Below are 14,470 nucleotides of genomic sequence, written 5' to 3'. Positions count from 1 at the left end.
GAGATGTGGTCAGCGAAGAATGGTGGGTGGGGTTGTACCAGAACTCCACTGTAGGCAACCACTTGCGCCATTGGTTGGGGTGATCGTGGACGGCGCAACGCAAGTACATCTCGAGGCACTGGTTGACACGCTCACTTTGGACGTCCGTCTGCGGATGGTACGCCGTTGAGTAACTGAGATTGGTGCCGGCTACTTCGAGGAGGGTGCGCCACATGCTACTGGTGAAGATGCGGTCGCGATCGGAGACGATGGAGTGAGGCATGCCGTGCAGCTTGATGATGTTCTCCCAGAACGCGCGTGGCACCGTCGCCGCCGTGCACGGGTGCCGCAGCGGCACGAAGTGCGCGTACTTGGTGAATCGGTCGACGACGACCATGGTCACCTCGTAGCCCTCCGATGTTGGCAATCCTTCGTTGAAGTCCATTGTGAGGTCGCGCCATGGCTCGATTGGGATGGGGAGGGGTTGCAGGAGCCCGGGAGACTTGATGTGCTCATGTTTGGCGTGTTGGCAGATTGCACACTGGTGTACAAAATCCTCCACGGCCTGCTTGAGGCCGCGCCATGCGAAGTGTTTCTTGAGTCGTTGATAAGTGGCTGTGACGCCGGAATGTCCCCCAATGGCGCTGGCGTGGAACGCGTTGATTAGCTTGGTCTGGAGGGTTGTGTTGCCACCAATCCAGAGCCTGTCCTGCAAGCGAATCACGCCTTGGCGGAACTCGTAACCTTGTTCGTCTGGGCTGCAGATTGCCAGGTTGGAGAAGGTCCTGGGCGTCTGTGTCCATCTCGTAGGAGTTGGCTACCTCCTGTAGCTACTGTGGTTGACACACCGAGAGGGCGTTGATGGCGAGCAGATGCCCGACGGGGGAGAGAGCGTCGGCAGCCCCGTTGTCGATGCCACGCCGGTACTTGAAAGAGAACTGGAGCCCCACCAATTTGGACATCGCCTTGCGTTGTAGTTCCGTGTCCAATTGCTGATCCCCTAGACTGCAAAGACTCTTGTGATCCGTGACGATTTCAAAGGGGGCGCGCTGCAGGTAGGAGCGCCACTTGTCAATTGCCATGATCACCGCGAGGAACTCCTCATAGATGGAGCAGCGTTGATTGTGCACTACCAATGCTTTGCTTAAGTACGCAACCGGGTGGCCATCTTGGATGAGTACTGCACCTATGCTTGTGTCACATGCATCCGTTTTGATGGAAAATGGGTGTGTGAAATCAGGAAGTGCCAGCACCGGGGTGTTGACCATAGCTTGCTTGAGGTTGTCAAATGCCGCTTGAGCTTGATCTGACCAAGTGAACCCTTTCTTGGTGAGCAGTTCAGTCAGAGGCTTAGCGAGGATACCGTAGTTCCGGACAAACTTGCGGTAGTAGCCGGTCAGGCCGAGAAATCCCCGGAGCTCTGTGGCAGTGGTTGGAACCGGCCATCGCACATTGCACTGGTTTTGCTCTTGTCAGTCGCCACCCCTTCTTTGGAAATGACATGGCCAAGATACTCGATGCTGGGTTGGGCGAAGGAGCACTTGGACAACTTGGCGTAAAGTTGATTTTGTCGCAGAATGGTGAGGACAGTGTGCAAATGCTCAACATGTTCCTACAGGGACTGACTGAAAACCAAAATGTCATCGAGGAAAGTAATGACAAACTTACGATTAGGGCCTGCGAAGACGGAGTTCATGACACACTGGAATGTTGGTGGTCCGTTGGTGACTCCAAATGGCATAACTCGAAACTGAAAGTGCCCATGATGCGTTTTAAATGCCGTTTTCTCTTCATCACCCTCTCGCATGCGGATCTGATGGTAGCCCACGCGCAAATCGATTTTGGAGAAGAACACGGCGCAAGCTAGCTCATCCAACAGTTCATCAATGACCGGGAGTGGAAACTTGTTCTTGATAGTGACCATGTTTAGGCGTCTGTAGTCAACACAGAAACGCCATGTCCTGTCCTTCTTCTTCACGAGCAGCACTGGTGCGGCGAAAGGACTCATGTTGTGGGTGATGACGCCGGTACATAGCATTTCGGTGACTTGCCGCTCAATCTCATCTTTCTGTAGTGGTGAGTAGAGGTACGGCCTGCAATTAATGGGTGTGGCACCAGGTTCCAAGGTTATCGCATGATCGTATTGCCCGTGAGGAGGTAGTTCAGTGGGTTCAGCAAACCCATCACTGAAGTCTGTGAGCAGGTTCTGAATCACCACTGGTATAGGTTGTGCTGAATCTGACGGTGTGGTAGAGGTTAACTGAATTTCCAGGAGAGCAGCACCCCAAATTTCATTCACATCATGCATCTGCCAAAGTGCCGCTGCATCCATAGCAGACAGAGTTGGTTGTTCGTCTGACCGGACGCCCCTCAAGTGTACCGGTTGTCCATCCCGTTCGAACTGCATGGTCTTCTCTTGCCAGTCACACTTCATCGGACTATGTTGAGCTAGCCAGTCGGCGCCCAACACTGCGTCGTATGCCCCTAGGTCCAGCACTCGCATATCCGTACGGAATTGCTGCTCTTGGATATGCCACTGACGTTGCGGAACCATGGCGGTGCAGCTCGAGCATTGTCCATTGGCTACCCAGACAACAATGGGAGAAATGCTTTTAATTTGTGCTTCAATTCTGGCTGCAAATGTCGAGTTGACAAAGCTGTGTGTGCTACCGGAATCAACCAGCAGCAACATGGTTTGGTCGCCAACGACTGCACGCAAACGGATCGTTTCCACTGTTTCAGTTCCTTCCACTGCGTGTGCAGACAGGAGGCAACACGCTGGATCAGCCTGTTCTTGTGGTTCATCAAGCAGCTGCAGTGCGCGAACAGCTTCGTCAGACAGCACTTCACCGTGTTCGCCCACCTCGATTGTGAGTAGTTGTGCAGATCGCCGGCACTGATGCTCCCACGAATATTTGTCGCCACAACGAAAACACAGGTTGTGTTGTCGCCTGTAATCTCGCAGCTGTCGCTCCCTGCTGAAATCGTCAGCCGCTAGGCGCGGAACTAGAGCCGGCCGAGCCATGGCTGGGACTGTAGGCAACGTCGCTACTGCTGGCGCTGGTGGTGGGCGGCCTGTAGGTGGGAACGATGCTGACAGGGGTGGGGGTCACCCAGAATAAGTTGAACGCAAACTGGGGCGCTGCTGCATGAGCTCCTCCTCTTGAATCCGAGCAAAAACTGTGGCCCTTGTGATGCTAGTCGGTGCCTGAATGCGTACAGCCACTTGGAGTTCATCATTGAGACCCAACAAGAATTGTGTGACGAAAAACTTGGGGCTGAGGGTGGCATCAAGCACGAGCAGATTATACATGTAAACTTCAAACTGTTGTTTGTATTCCACTACCGTGCCTGTCTGTCGCAACTGCAGGAGCTTATGCATCAGAGACTCAAATTCTTCTGGGCCAAATTCTTCTTCAATTGCACGCTGAAACAGATCCCATGTGATTACTAGGTGTTGCTGAAGGAATGCCCTGAGCCAGAGTGCCGCATGCCCCTCCACATATAGCACCACCGTTGCCACCAAGTTGAGCGGCGGCACCCAGTAGAGCTCGAAGTATGCGAGGCAGCGGTCCAGCCACACCCGAGGCAGCTCACCGTTGAAACGAGGAAAATTGTGCTTCGACAGTTTGGTGGTGTATTCCTCCTGTGGCTTGATGGCGAGCTCGTCGCGCGGCAGGATTGGGTGGGCTGCCTTCGCCGTCGCAGGCTGCTCGGGACAGGTGAGCAGAGAAGGCCCCTCGTTGGTAAGCCGCGCGAAGGTAGCGGTGCCCGTGATGGAGTGCGGAATCGGCAGTGCACTTGGTGGAGGTGGGGCACGCGGATCTGGAGACGGGGACGCGATTTGGACCGCCGGTGGTGGTTGTTGGGGGCCGGCGTGCGGGGTCCCACAGCGGACGGATCGTCGACCTGTGAGCCTGTGGACGGAGTCGAGGAAGCCGTCGGATATGCCACCTTGCGGACGTCGTCGACGTCGGCCTGCGTGTGCCCGATCTGCTTGGAGAGGCTCTGTAGTTCCTGAGAGACGTGCATGTTGAACGTGGCTTGTGCTTCTGCGCGCTTGTCCGCCCGGGCTTGCTCTTCGTCAAACCGAGAGAGCAATTTCTCCATGAGAGTGGCGAGGTTTGAGGTTTGCTCTTCGATGGTGGCCATGAGTTACCGCGTCTACGCGAAGGGCTTAGACGACACCGTTGCACCCGCCCCGAGCAGATCGCACCCCGCATCGGATTTTGGGCGATCTCACCAGGTGAAATTGCACCGGTCGCGGTGGATGTTACCGATCGACCAAGGGATTCGTGGGTGCCTCGGCGAGAAAAAAATTCCCAGAATTTTACTAGCTCTAAGTACCAAGTTGTGACGACCGAAGCTGGAGAGGCCCAGATCGACCGCACAGGGAAGGGAAATTGGGGTGAGGAAAGGGGATCAGAGGTGAGGTAGGAGAAGGGTAGGTGAGAGGCAGAAAAGGGGATGAGTGCAGATTAGACTTTTCTCATTTCATACCCTCGACAGAAGAGGGAAGTCGATTAAGTACACCCGTTTACACTACCCTCAGGCACGCATGCCCACTCACTCACTGTCACCCATGGCCCACTGGCAGTACAACACCCTTTCTCTACTCTCACTGTCGGTGTCAAAACAGGCGGATCTCGGGTAGGGGGTCCCGAACTGTGCGTCTAAGGCGGATGGTAACAGGAGGCAGGGGACACGATGTTTTACCCAGGTTCGGGCCCTCTTGATGGAGGTAAAACCCTACGTCCTGATTGATTTATTCTTGATGATATGAGTATTACAAGAGTTGATATACCACGAGATCGGAGAGGCTAAACCCTAGAAGCTAGCCTATGGTATGATTGTATGTTGTCCTACGGACTAAAACCCTTCGGTTTATATAGACACCAGAGGGGGCTAGGGTTACACAAGGTCGGTTACAAAGGAGGAGATATACATATCCGTATTGCCTAGCTTGCCTTCCACGCCAAGTAGAGTCCCATCCGGACACGAGACGAAGTCTTCAATCTTGTATCTTCATAGTCCAACAGTCCGACAAAGGATATAATCCGGCTGTCCGAAGACCCCCTAATCCAGGACTCCCTCAGTAGCCCCTGAACCAGGCTTCAATGACGATGAGTCCGGCGCTCAGTGTTGTCTTCGGCATTGCAAGGCGGGTTCCTCCTCCGAATACACCACGGAAAATTTTGAATACAAGGATAGTGTCCGACCTTGCAAAATAAGTTCCACATACCACCGTAGAGAGAATAATATTTCCACAAATCTAATCTGCTGACACGTTTTGGCAACATGACATTATGCCACGGCCCGGTAATTATTCGAACCGTTTCCTTTAACTAGCCCCGCACATAACGCAAGGCAGTTTCTTGACACGTCTTGTCAAAGCAGAGATCGTGTCCCCCCTTATTACGGGATTCTCATCAATAAGGGTGTGGGTAACCCAACCGCGCCATCAATTACACGCTTGGGGGATAAGCGAATTTTACCAGGCTAGTGGGGGCGCATAGTTTCGGCCGCCCTTATAAGGGGATAAGGTTTAACCTTTTTCTACCCACGCCTTCTTCCTCCTTGCTCATCCGTTCTTGCGCACTCGAGCTCCAACGCCCAAGTTCACATACTTCTCCTCAACCTCCTCCAAACATGTACGGAGCGGGAGGCAAGTGGATGGCTTCCTCCGTCACGGAGGGCCACATCAAAAAGCTGCGCGGAGCCGGATACTTAGCCGCGAATATCGCACATCGGCCGCCCGCTGCGGGGCAGATTGTCCCTACCCCGGAACCTCACGAGAGGGTAGTTTCCTCCACCACTTCCTCCGCGGACTAGGGTTTCCCCTCCATCCATTCGTCTGTGGTCTTATATTCTACTACGGGCTGGACTTTCATGATCTAGCCCCAAACTTCATCCTCAACATTTCGGCGTTCATCGTCGTGTGTGAGGCTTTCCTCCGCATCCGGCCCCACTTCGGCCTGTGGCTGAAGACCTTCAATATCAAGCCGAAGGTGGTGGGAGGCCAACAAGCAGAATGCAGCGGAGCCATGGTGGGCAAGATGCCCAATGTTATATGGCTTGAAGGCTCCTTCGTGGAGACTATAAAGGGGTGGCAATCGGCGTGGTTCTACATCACCGAGCCGCGCGACACCAACTGGGTGGTGGCCCCCGAGTTTCGATCCGGAATCCCCACGCAGCTCACCTACTGGAAAGAGAAGGGCCTATCCCGGGGTTCATCGGTGGAGCTGGACGGACTCCAGAAATGTATCCGAAATATGGCAAGCAAGAAGCTCAAGCTTGTCAACATAGTCCAGGTCATGCTCATCCTCCGGATCCTCCCATGTCAACAACGGGATTTCAACTTGTGGGAGTTCGACCCGGCCCAACACCAGAGCGAGCTCTTCGACACGACGCACAAGGACGTCTGGAGGGTGCTGTTCAAGGGCGCCGAGGTCCCTCCCTCTCTCACCGAGGACCGCGGGCTAAGCGCGAAGCGCCTAGCGCATTCGGTGAGTTCTATACATCTAGTAGGATATTTATTTCCCCTAGCTTAATCATGTGGGGGGTCTGAGCTCCATGCCTTTGACAGGACTGGGTGGAGACGTTGGGGCAGATTAACTGTCCGACCCCTCTGCCCGAAGACACTGCGGATGCTCTCCTAATGGAGATGCTGACTCCGGCTCCTTACAAGGTGCCGGAGAAGACGAAGAAGGCCAAGGGAACCCGAAAGAGTTCCCGACGCCAGGTGTTATCGGACTCATCATCCGATAACTCCGCGACACATTCCTCCCCCGAAGACGAGGAGGATGATGAAGATGCTCCCCCTTCAGTCGGGGGAGACAAAAAAAGGAAGGCTGCCCCAACTGGGGGGGGGGGGGGGCGAAGGTTCCAAGAAGGGGAGAACCCTCCTTCCGGACTACTCCACCACCGCCGCCGAAGGCGAAGACGAGTGGCTCCTCAGGTCCAAGCCCCTTGCGAAGTCGTAAGTATTCGGATACCAGAGTAACTCATAGCATACCTTCGTCGCACTACTTTCCCTAATGCCGAATATGATTATGCAGATCGCCCCAAGCCCGTATCGACGTATCTTCGTCGGGCGGCTCCTTGGACTCGTCGGATATGGATAGCGATCCACTTCCGACCGCCACCTCCCCGTGCCCTGTGGACAATGCCGAGGTATTGTCTCAAGAGGCACCGGGTCGAGGGGAGACAATCCCGGAGGTGCCTCAAGGCGACCTTCAGGACTCCAGGAGTAGAGGGAGTAAGGCTCCCGAGGGCTCCGAGTTCGGCCCTCAGCCGAACACCGCGCCGGAACCCCCAGTGGTTCCGGACTCGGGCAGGCGGCCTCCTTCCAAAAGGGGCAAGACGCGTGTGCCGGTGACCTCTGCCCATCCAGGGGCACCAGACAATCTGCTGGGAGCGCTTCGCAGCGCTTCCATCGACGAAGAGCACCGCACTATTATGAGTGCGGTGATCCAGAAGGTTCAGTCCGCCAAGAGCGGACTGACTGAAGCCTGTGCCAGCCTTCTAACAGGCTTTGAGGTAAGTATTTGAAATATAGGAAAAATATTACCGCATAGACAGTAGCCCCTGATGCTCTGTTCAGTGTTCACAAAGAAAAGCCGAATAGAGGATCAAACAATATCGCAGGGGTCTAATATAAGTATGTCTATATGCGTATGCAGGCTTCGCTACTGGCCTCTGCCGCACTAATTGTGGAGGTCGCCGCACTGAAGTAGGACCTCGAAGGGTCCAAGGAAGAGCTCGGCCTTGCCAAGAGGCATCTCAAGGAGAACAAAGGTAAGTAGTACCTAGTCTATGGATATATATATAGAAAGAATGCGATTGCAAAATGACAGGATCATCATAAATTTGCCAGGGGCCACGACCGAGGTGGCGACCTTGAAGCAAGCACTATCCGAGGCTGAAAACAAAGCGGCCAAGGAGCGCACCGAGCGGGAAAGGCAGGAGGTACGAGTGGGCGAGGTGCAGCAAGAGCTCCACGCTCTCATGACGAAGCACGAGGCGTTGGAGTTTGACTTGAAGACACGAGAGTCCGAGCTTGCCGCGGTCCTCGAGAGTGCAAAGAATGCCAAGGACGAAGCCCAAAAGGCCCTCCAGGAGATTGATGCGATGAAGAAGATAGCGGCGGGTAAGGCATTCTATATGCAAAGAAAGCATGTGAAAGTAAATTACTTGTTACTTATCCGAATCCGAAGCTCTCCAGGAGGATTCGTAGATTTGCCCCGCAGAGTGTCGGATGCCACACAGTTTTACCAGGCCGAGGAGGGAAGCTCAACGGAGAAGCTGTTCTGGTCTCAGTATACTGGGACCGAACACCCTATGCCTCTGAGGGACCAGCTGAAGCAACTAGTCGAGCTGCACAAGGCGGCCGAGCAGGCCATGAAGGGCTTTATAGTCCGGATGTGGCCTGGCGACGCCCTTCCCAACAGCTACTTCGGCTTGGTGAGGCGGCTTGTAGATGCCTGCCCATGGCTGGAAGTCATTAAGCGGTCCGTCTGCATCGAAGGTGCACGCCGGGCTTTCGCCCGTGTCAAGGTGCAATGGGCCAAGATGGACGTCGTGAAGCTGGTGAAGGAGGGGCCGCTGCAGGGCAAGGAGCATCGCCACCTCGAGATTTACTATGAGGGTGTCCTGAAGGGTGCCCATCTTGTAGCGGACGAGTGTGCAAAAGATGTAATATTTGAATAAACTTGCTCGTGTAATCCTGTATTATGAAAACTTGTTCATATGCGCTATGCAATGCTTGTCTGAATTTAAAATATTACCTTCTGTTCGGCTGTTTATCAAATCTGAGAGATGGCTAGTCGTCAGCTTCTGCCCCCATGCCACGAGTGCTCGGGTGTTCGGGATAAACCTGGGCACTCTTGTTCCCATTGTTGGGTCCTTCGAGGGAGGTGCTCAGCACAATGAACAAGGAAATCAGACTATAATGCGTTATCACTCTCACTTAGCCATATAATTCTATAATTTTAAATTTCGGTGAAGCCCCTAGTATTCGGAAGGCTGAATTCGGGGCACGATACACGCCTTAAGCCGGACAGGGCCGACTCCTCGCTCTAAGTGGCATAAGTCTTTAGGGACTCGAAACCTCTCGAACAGCGACCAGTCTCTCACCTTATCATGACAGTCAATTTTAGCTTTCTCTACTGAGGTGCTTAGCCCAGCAGAACCGGGGCACAATCGCAGTGGTTCTCCCAGTGCTACCTTAGCCGATAGCAGAACGTAAGGTACCAAAACATGGGAGCCGGGCAAACCCAACTATTGATCCAAGACATGATTCGAAGTTGATGCATATAATGCTATAAGTTCGGGGTGCCGCACTGTCGAAAGTGTTCGGACTTCTCACGCCTTATAATGGGGTATGCTTAAGCCCCTAGCGTATTGGCCGTACCAGAGTGTACGGGTGCTAGATGTCGTGAATGAACATATATATATATATATATATATATATATATATAAAGGAAGAATGCAATAATAGTCTTAATGCTATGCATTGTTTATTCAAAAAGGTGCGTTAAAGTAGAATGATACAAGGAGTGCGATAAGAAAAAGGTAGGACTGTTTGACATGTCCCCTCCAAGGGCAAGCTGAGGAATAGTATTAAAGCAAATATTTCACTCCTTATCGTAATCCACCTGGGAGTTCCGTGATGTGACGTAGCTTTCTGCCTCCTTGGTTGCTGCATCATGTGTTCGGCAATCATGCTGCTGGACAGGGTTTCCAAAAATTAAAGTCCTGAAAGAGAAAAATAACAAAACGGGAAGCCCCTAGTGCGGTTTAAGCCGTGACTTGGAGCGTGCCGCAGTCGTGCCCCCCTCCCCGCCTGTGCCCATGGTATTTTTAATGCGTAATTATGTACGCGTGGCACGGATTTCACCGTTTGGCTGGGAACGGGGTGGGGCCGCATTGCTATGCGAGCTTGGAACGTGCCAGACGGTCCTGTTGCCGATTACTCCGGGCGCGCTTGAAGGTGTCCGGGTCCTTAATCGCCGAACTAGTGGGTTGCCTTAAGAGGCTGCTTTGCGCTTCTGCTACGAGGGCCGCGGTGTGCTCCTCCGTGCGGAGAGAGTGCTCCGTGTTTCCATTGATATGCATAATGCGGTACCACATTGAATCTCGCAAATGTGGTTCGCCCGAGCAGTGCATGGTAGCCACTGCGGAACGGGACTATGTCGAAGATTAACTCTTCGCTTCGGAAGTTATCCGGAGATCCGAAGACCACTTCCAGTGTTATTGAGCCTGTGCAATGGGCCTCTACACCTGGTATGACACCTTTAAAGGTTGTTTTTGTGGGTTTGATCCTTGAGGGGTCTATACCCATTTTGCGCACTGTGTCCTGATAAAGCAGGTGCAGGCTGCTGCCGCTATTCATTAGGACTCGAGTGAGGTGAAATCTGTCAATGATTGGGTCTAGGACCAGTGCGGCGAATCCGCCATGACGGATACTAGTGGGGTGGTCTCTGCGATCGAAGGTGATCGGACAGGAGGACCATGGGTTGAAATTTGGGGCGACTGGCTCCAACGCATATACGTCCCTGAGCGCACGCTTCCGCTCCCTCTTGGGGATGTGGGTTGCTTATATCATGTTCACCGTCCGCACTTGTGGGGGGAACCTCTTCTGTCCTCCGGTGTTCGGCTGCCGGGGCTCCTCCTCGTCATCGCTATGTGACCCCTTATCTTTGTTTTCGGAATTTATCTTGCCGACCTGCTTGAACACCCAGCAATCCCTGTTGGTGTGGTTGGCTGGCTTGTCAGGGGTGCCGTGTATTTGGCACGAGCGATCGAGTATACGGTCCAAACTGGACGGGCCCGGAGTGCTTCTTTTGAATGGCTTTTTCCGCTGACCGGGTTTAGAGCGTTTGAATCCGGCATTGACTGCCGTATCCTTGGTATTGTCGCTGTTAATGCGGCGCCTATGTTTGTTGCGACGTGACCTGCCATTGCCATCCTTGGTATCCGAAGTACCATGGTTCTTTGATATGTTATTGCTGCGAGCCAGCCAGCTATCTTCTCCCGCACAAAAGCGGGTCATGAGTGTCGTGAGGGCTACCATAGATTTTGGCTTTTCCTGACCAAGGTGCCGGGCGAGCCACTCGTTGCGGATGTTGTGCCTAAAAGCTGCTAGGGCTTCTGCATCCGGATAGTCGACGATTTGATTTTTCTTTGTTAGGAACCGTGTACAGACTTGCATGGCCGATTCCTCTGGCTGCTGAATTATGTGGCTCAAGTCATCGGCATCTGGGGGTCGCACGTAAGTGCCCTGGAAGTTGTCGAGGAATGCGGCTTCCAGATCCTCCCAACAGCCAATGGACTCTGCTGGCAAGCTATTGAGCCAATGCCGAGCTGGTCCTTTGAGCTTGAGTGGGAGGTATTTAATGGCGTGTAGATCATCACCGCGGGCCATGTGGATATGCAGGAGGAAATCCTCGATCCATACCCCAGGATCTGTTGTGCTGTCGTATGATTCTATATTTACGGGTTTGAAACCCTCTGGGATTTGATGATCCATTACTTCGTCTGTGAAGCATAGGGGGTGTGCGGCGCCTCTGTATTGGGCTATGTCGCGACGCAACTCGAATGAGTCTTGCCCGCTGTGTTCGGCCCGGCCAGACTTACTTTTACTGTATCCGACGTGACGATTATCGTCTCGCATAGTGACGCGCCCTCGTGATCCGTAGATCGATCTTGCATGTTTTGCTTTGTCCTCCAATACATCTCGCAGGTCTGACGTATTTCCCCATGCCTGTTTATTTGAATGGTGTCGGGGCGCGGGCTGAGCTTTTGGCTGGAATGCCTCTCTGTCACGACCACGAGGTGGCCGATCAGCCGCGTCATACACCGGGGATGTAGGTTTCGGTGCTTCCTCCTCCAATCGGGGTAGCAACCTGCACTTTGGGTAACTCTTGGAGGGGCGTTCGAGTTTATATTCCTCGGCCGCCAGGACTTCAGTCCATCTGTCAGCTAGCAAATCTTGATCAGCTTGAAGCTGCTGCTGCTTTTTCTTAAGGCTATTTGTCGTGGCTATAAGCCGGCGCTTGAAGCGCTCTTGTTCGACGGGATCCTCTTGGCACGACGAATTAGTCATCGCCGAGGCTTGCCTCGTCTTCGGAGGGAGGCATGTAATTATCATCCTCCGCCTCTCCATCTGCCGCTCTCTCGGGAGGGCTGGCTCCTCCATCCTCCTACTCTAAATCTTGCTGGACGGGATTGTTGTTGTCTTCGGCATTGTCTGGAGTGCTATTATCTCCGGTGCCGGTATCACCACTTTTGCCTTGGCGGGACTTAGAGCGGCGCCGCTGACGCCGGCGCTTGGGTTGCTTTTTGGAGGGGTCATCCTCCGTTATCTCATCGCCATTGCCTTCTTTGGGTGTGTCCACCATGTATATATCGTATGATGAGGTGGCTGTCCAGTGCCCTGTGGGCAGTGGTTCCTCTTCGTCTCCCGCATCGTCGTCCATACCGTCGATGTCGAGCATGTCGGTTAAGTCGTCGACAGTGGCTACTAAGTGGGTGGTGGGTGGGCGGCGAATTTCTTCGTCATCCGCATCCCAATCCTGCCAGACGTCGTTCAGCCAGGACTCTCCTGACAAGGAGAGAGACCTTAATGAGTTCAGTATGTCGCCAAAGGGCGAGTGCTGAAAAATATCCGCGGAGGTAAACTCCATGATCGGCGCCCAATCGGATTCGACAGGAACGGGCGCAGGCGGTTCGGAGTCCGTGGCCGGAGAAGGATCCGGCAGTTTGGCAACACGGCTCTCGTGAAAGGTAAGGTCGATATTCGACTCGATCGCCGCTGAGGATACGGCCTCCTTGACTGGGTCTATCCACCCGTCCATGGATGGCACAACTGGCTCCGAATTGAGGCTCGGAGCGGCTGCCGGTGCGATCTCCTGAATACGGTCTGATGGTAGAGCTAAATCGTACTCATCGTGACCGCGTGGCGCACAAGGCAGGGGCTCGAATCCGTCGAAGATCAAGTCTACGCGGATATCAGCCGTGTAGTTTAAGCTTCCAAACCTGACCTGGTGGCCAGGGCGTAACTTTCGATCTGCTCCAGATGGCCAAGCGAGTTGGCCCGCAGTGCGAAGCTGCCGAACACAAAGATCTGTCCCGAGAGAAAAGTCTCACCCTGGATTGCATCGATATCGATGACCGTAGGAGCCACCAAGCCTAATGGCGACGACACAGAGGAACTCTCAATGAAAGCACCAATGTCGGTGTCAAAACCGGCGGATCTCGGGTAGGGGGTCCCGAACTATGCGTCTAAGGCGGATGGTAACAGGAGGCAGGGGACACGATGTTTTACCCAGGTTCGGGCCCTCTTGATGGAGGTAAAACCCTACGTCCTGCTTGATTTATTCTTGATGATATGAGTATTACAAGAGTTGATCTACCACGAGATCCGAGAGGCTAAACCCTAGAAGCTAGCCTATGGTATGATTGTATGTTGTCCTACGGACTAAAACCCTCTGGTTTATATAGACACCAGAGGGGGCTAGGGTTACACAAAGTCGGTTACAAAGGAGGAGATATACATATCCGTATTGCCTAGCTTGCCTTCCACGCCAAGTAGAATTCTATCCGGACACGAGACCAAGTCTTCAATCTTGTATCTTCATAATCCAACAGTCCGGCATAGGATATAATCCGACTGTCCGGAGACCCCCTAATCCAGGACTCCCTCACTCACCCACACAAGTCCACCGATACGGTAGTATCAGGTGTGACAACCTAGCATGAACATATATGCGGTTATTTAAAAATGGCAATTCCAAACCCAAGAGACAAAGCTAGTACGAGAACAAAGCTCAAATTTAGACAGGGGTCCCTTGATTTCGTAGATGTGGCGCCTCAAATTTAGACAGTGCAACACAACCATCGCAGTAGAGGTAAATCTTAATATGAATGCCGCATCATGCAGTTGCACATTTCGCGCCCGGGAGCGCACGCTCTCGACCGCACGATCTGGCTAGATCTAGTAATGAGCCACCTGGTCGAGGTCAAGCCAAGGGGGCTCACTACCACCCGTTTCGCCGAGATATTGTAGTGAAGCACAACGGTAATGATGGAGTAGAGGTTGCAATCGAGGGTGCCGGAGGCGAGATAGCAGCCGCCACCGCCGCCGAAGGCGAACGGATGCCCTGCACTACCCCTACTGGCATGAGGTAAGCTGGAGACCCGCGCGCGACCCAAAGTCTCTTGCAAACCGGGGGAGGGGGATTCCATGGTTTTTTTGCTGGTGATTCGATAGGGTGTGATCTGTTTCATATAATTTCACACGATTTTCTGGGTTGTTTTCCGCAGCAGTTGCTCGGGTAGGTGGTGAGATTCATGGCGATGTTGGGGTATTCACAACGTCGTGCCTTGCAGCAGGGATGCTCATGTCTGGGGTTTTTTCCCACGGCGACATGGTTGCAGCGGTGAGGATCTGGGACGAGCAGCAGGAAGGCCCAGCAATGATCTTGTGAGG

The sequence above is a fragment of the Triticum urartu genome, chromosome 3A, assembly GCF_056163025.1.
Source record: "Triticum urartu cultivar PI428250 chromosome 3A, HENAU_Tu73, whole genome shotgun sequence".
Lineage (NCBI taxonomy): Eukaryota > Viridiplantae > Streptophyta > Magnoliopsida > Poales > Poaceae > Triticum > Triticum urartu.
This window is presented reverse-complemented; position numbering follows the sequence as displayed.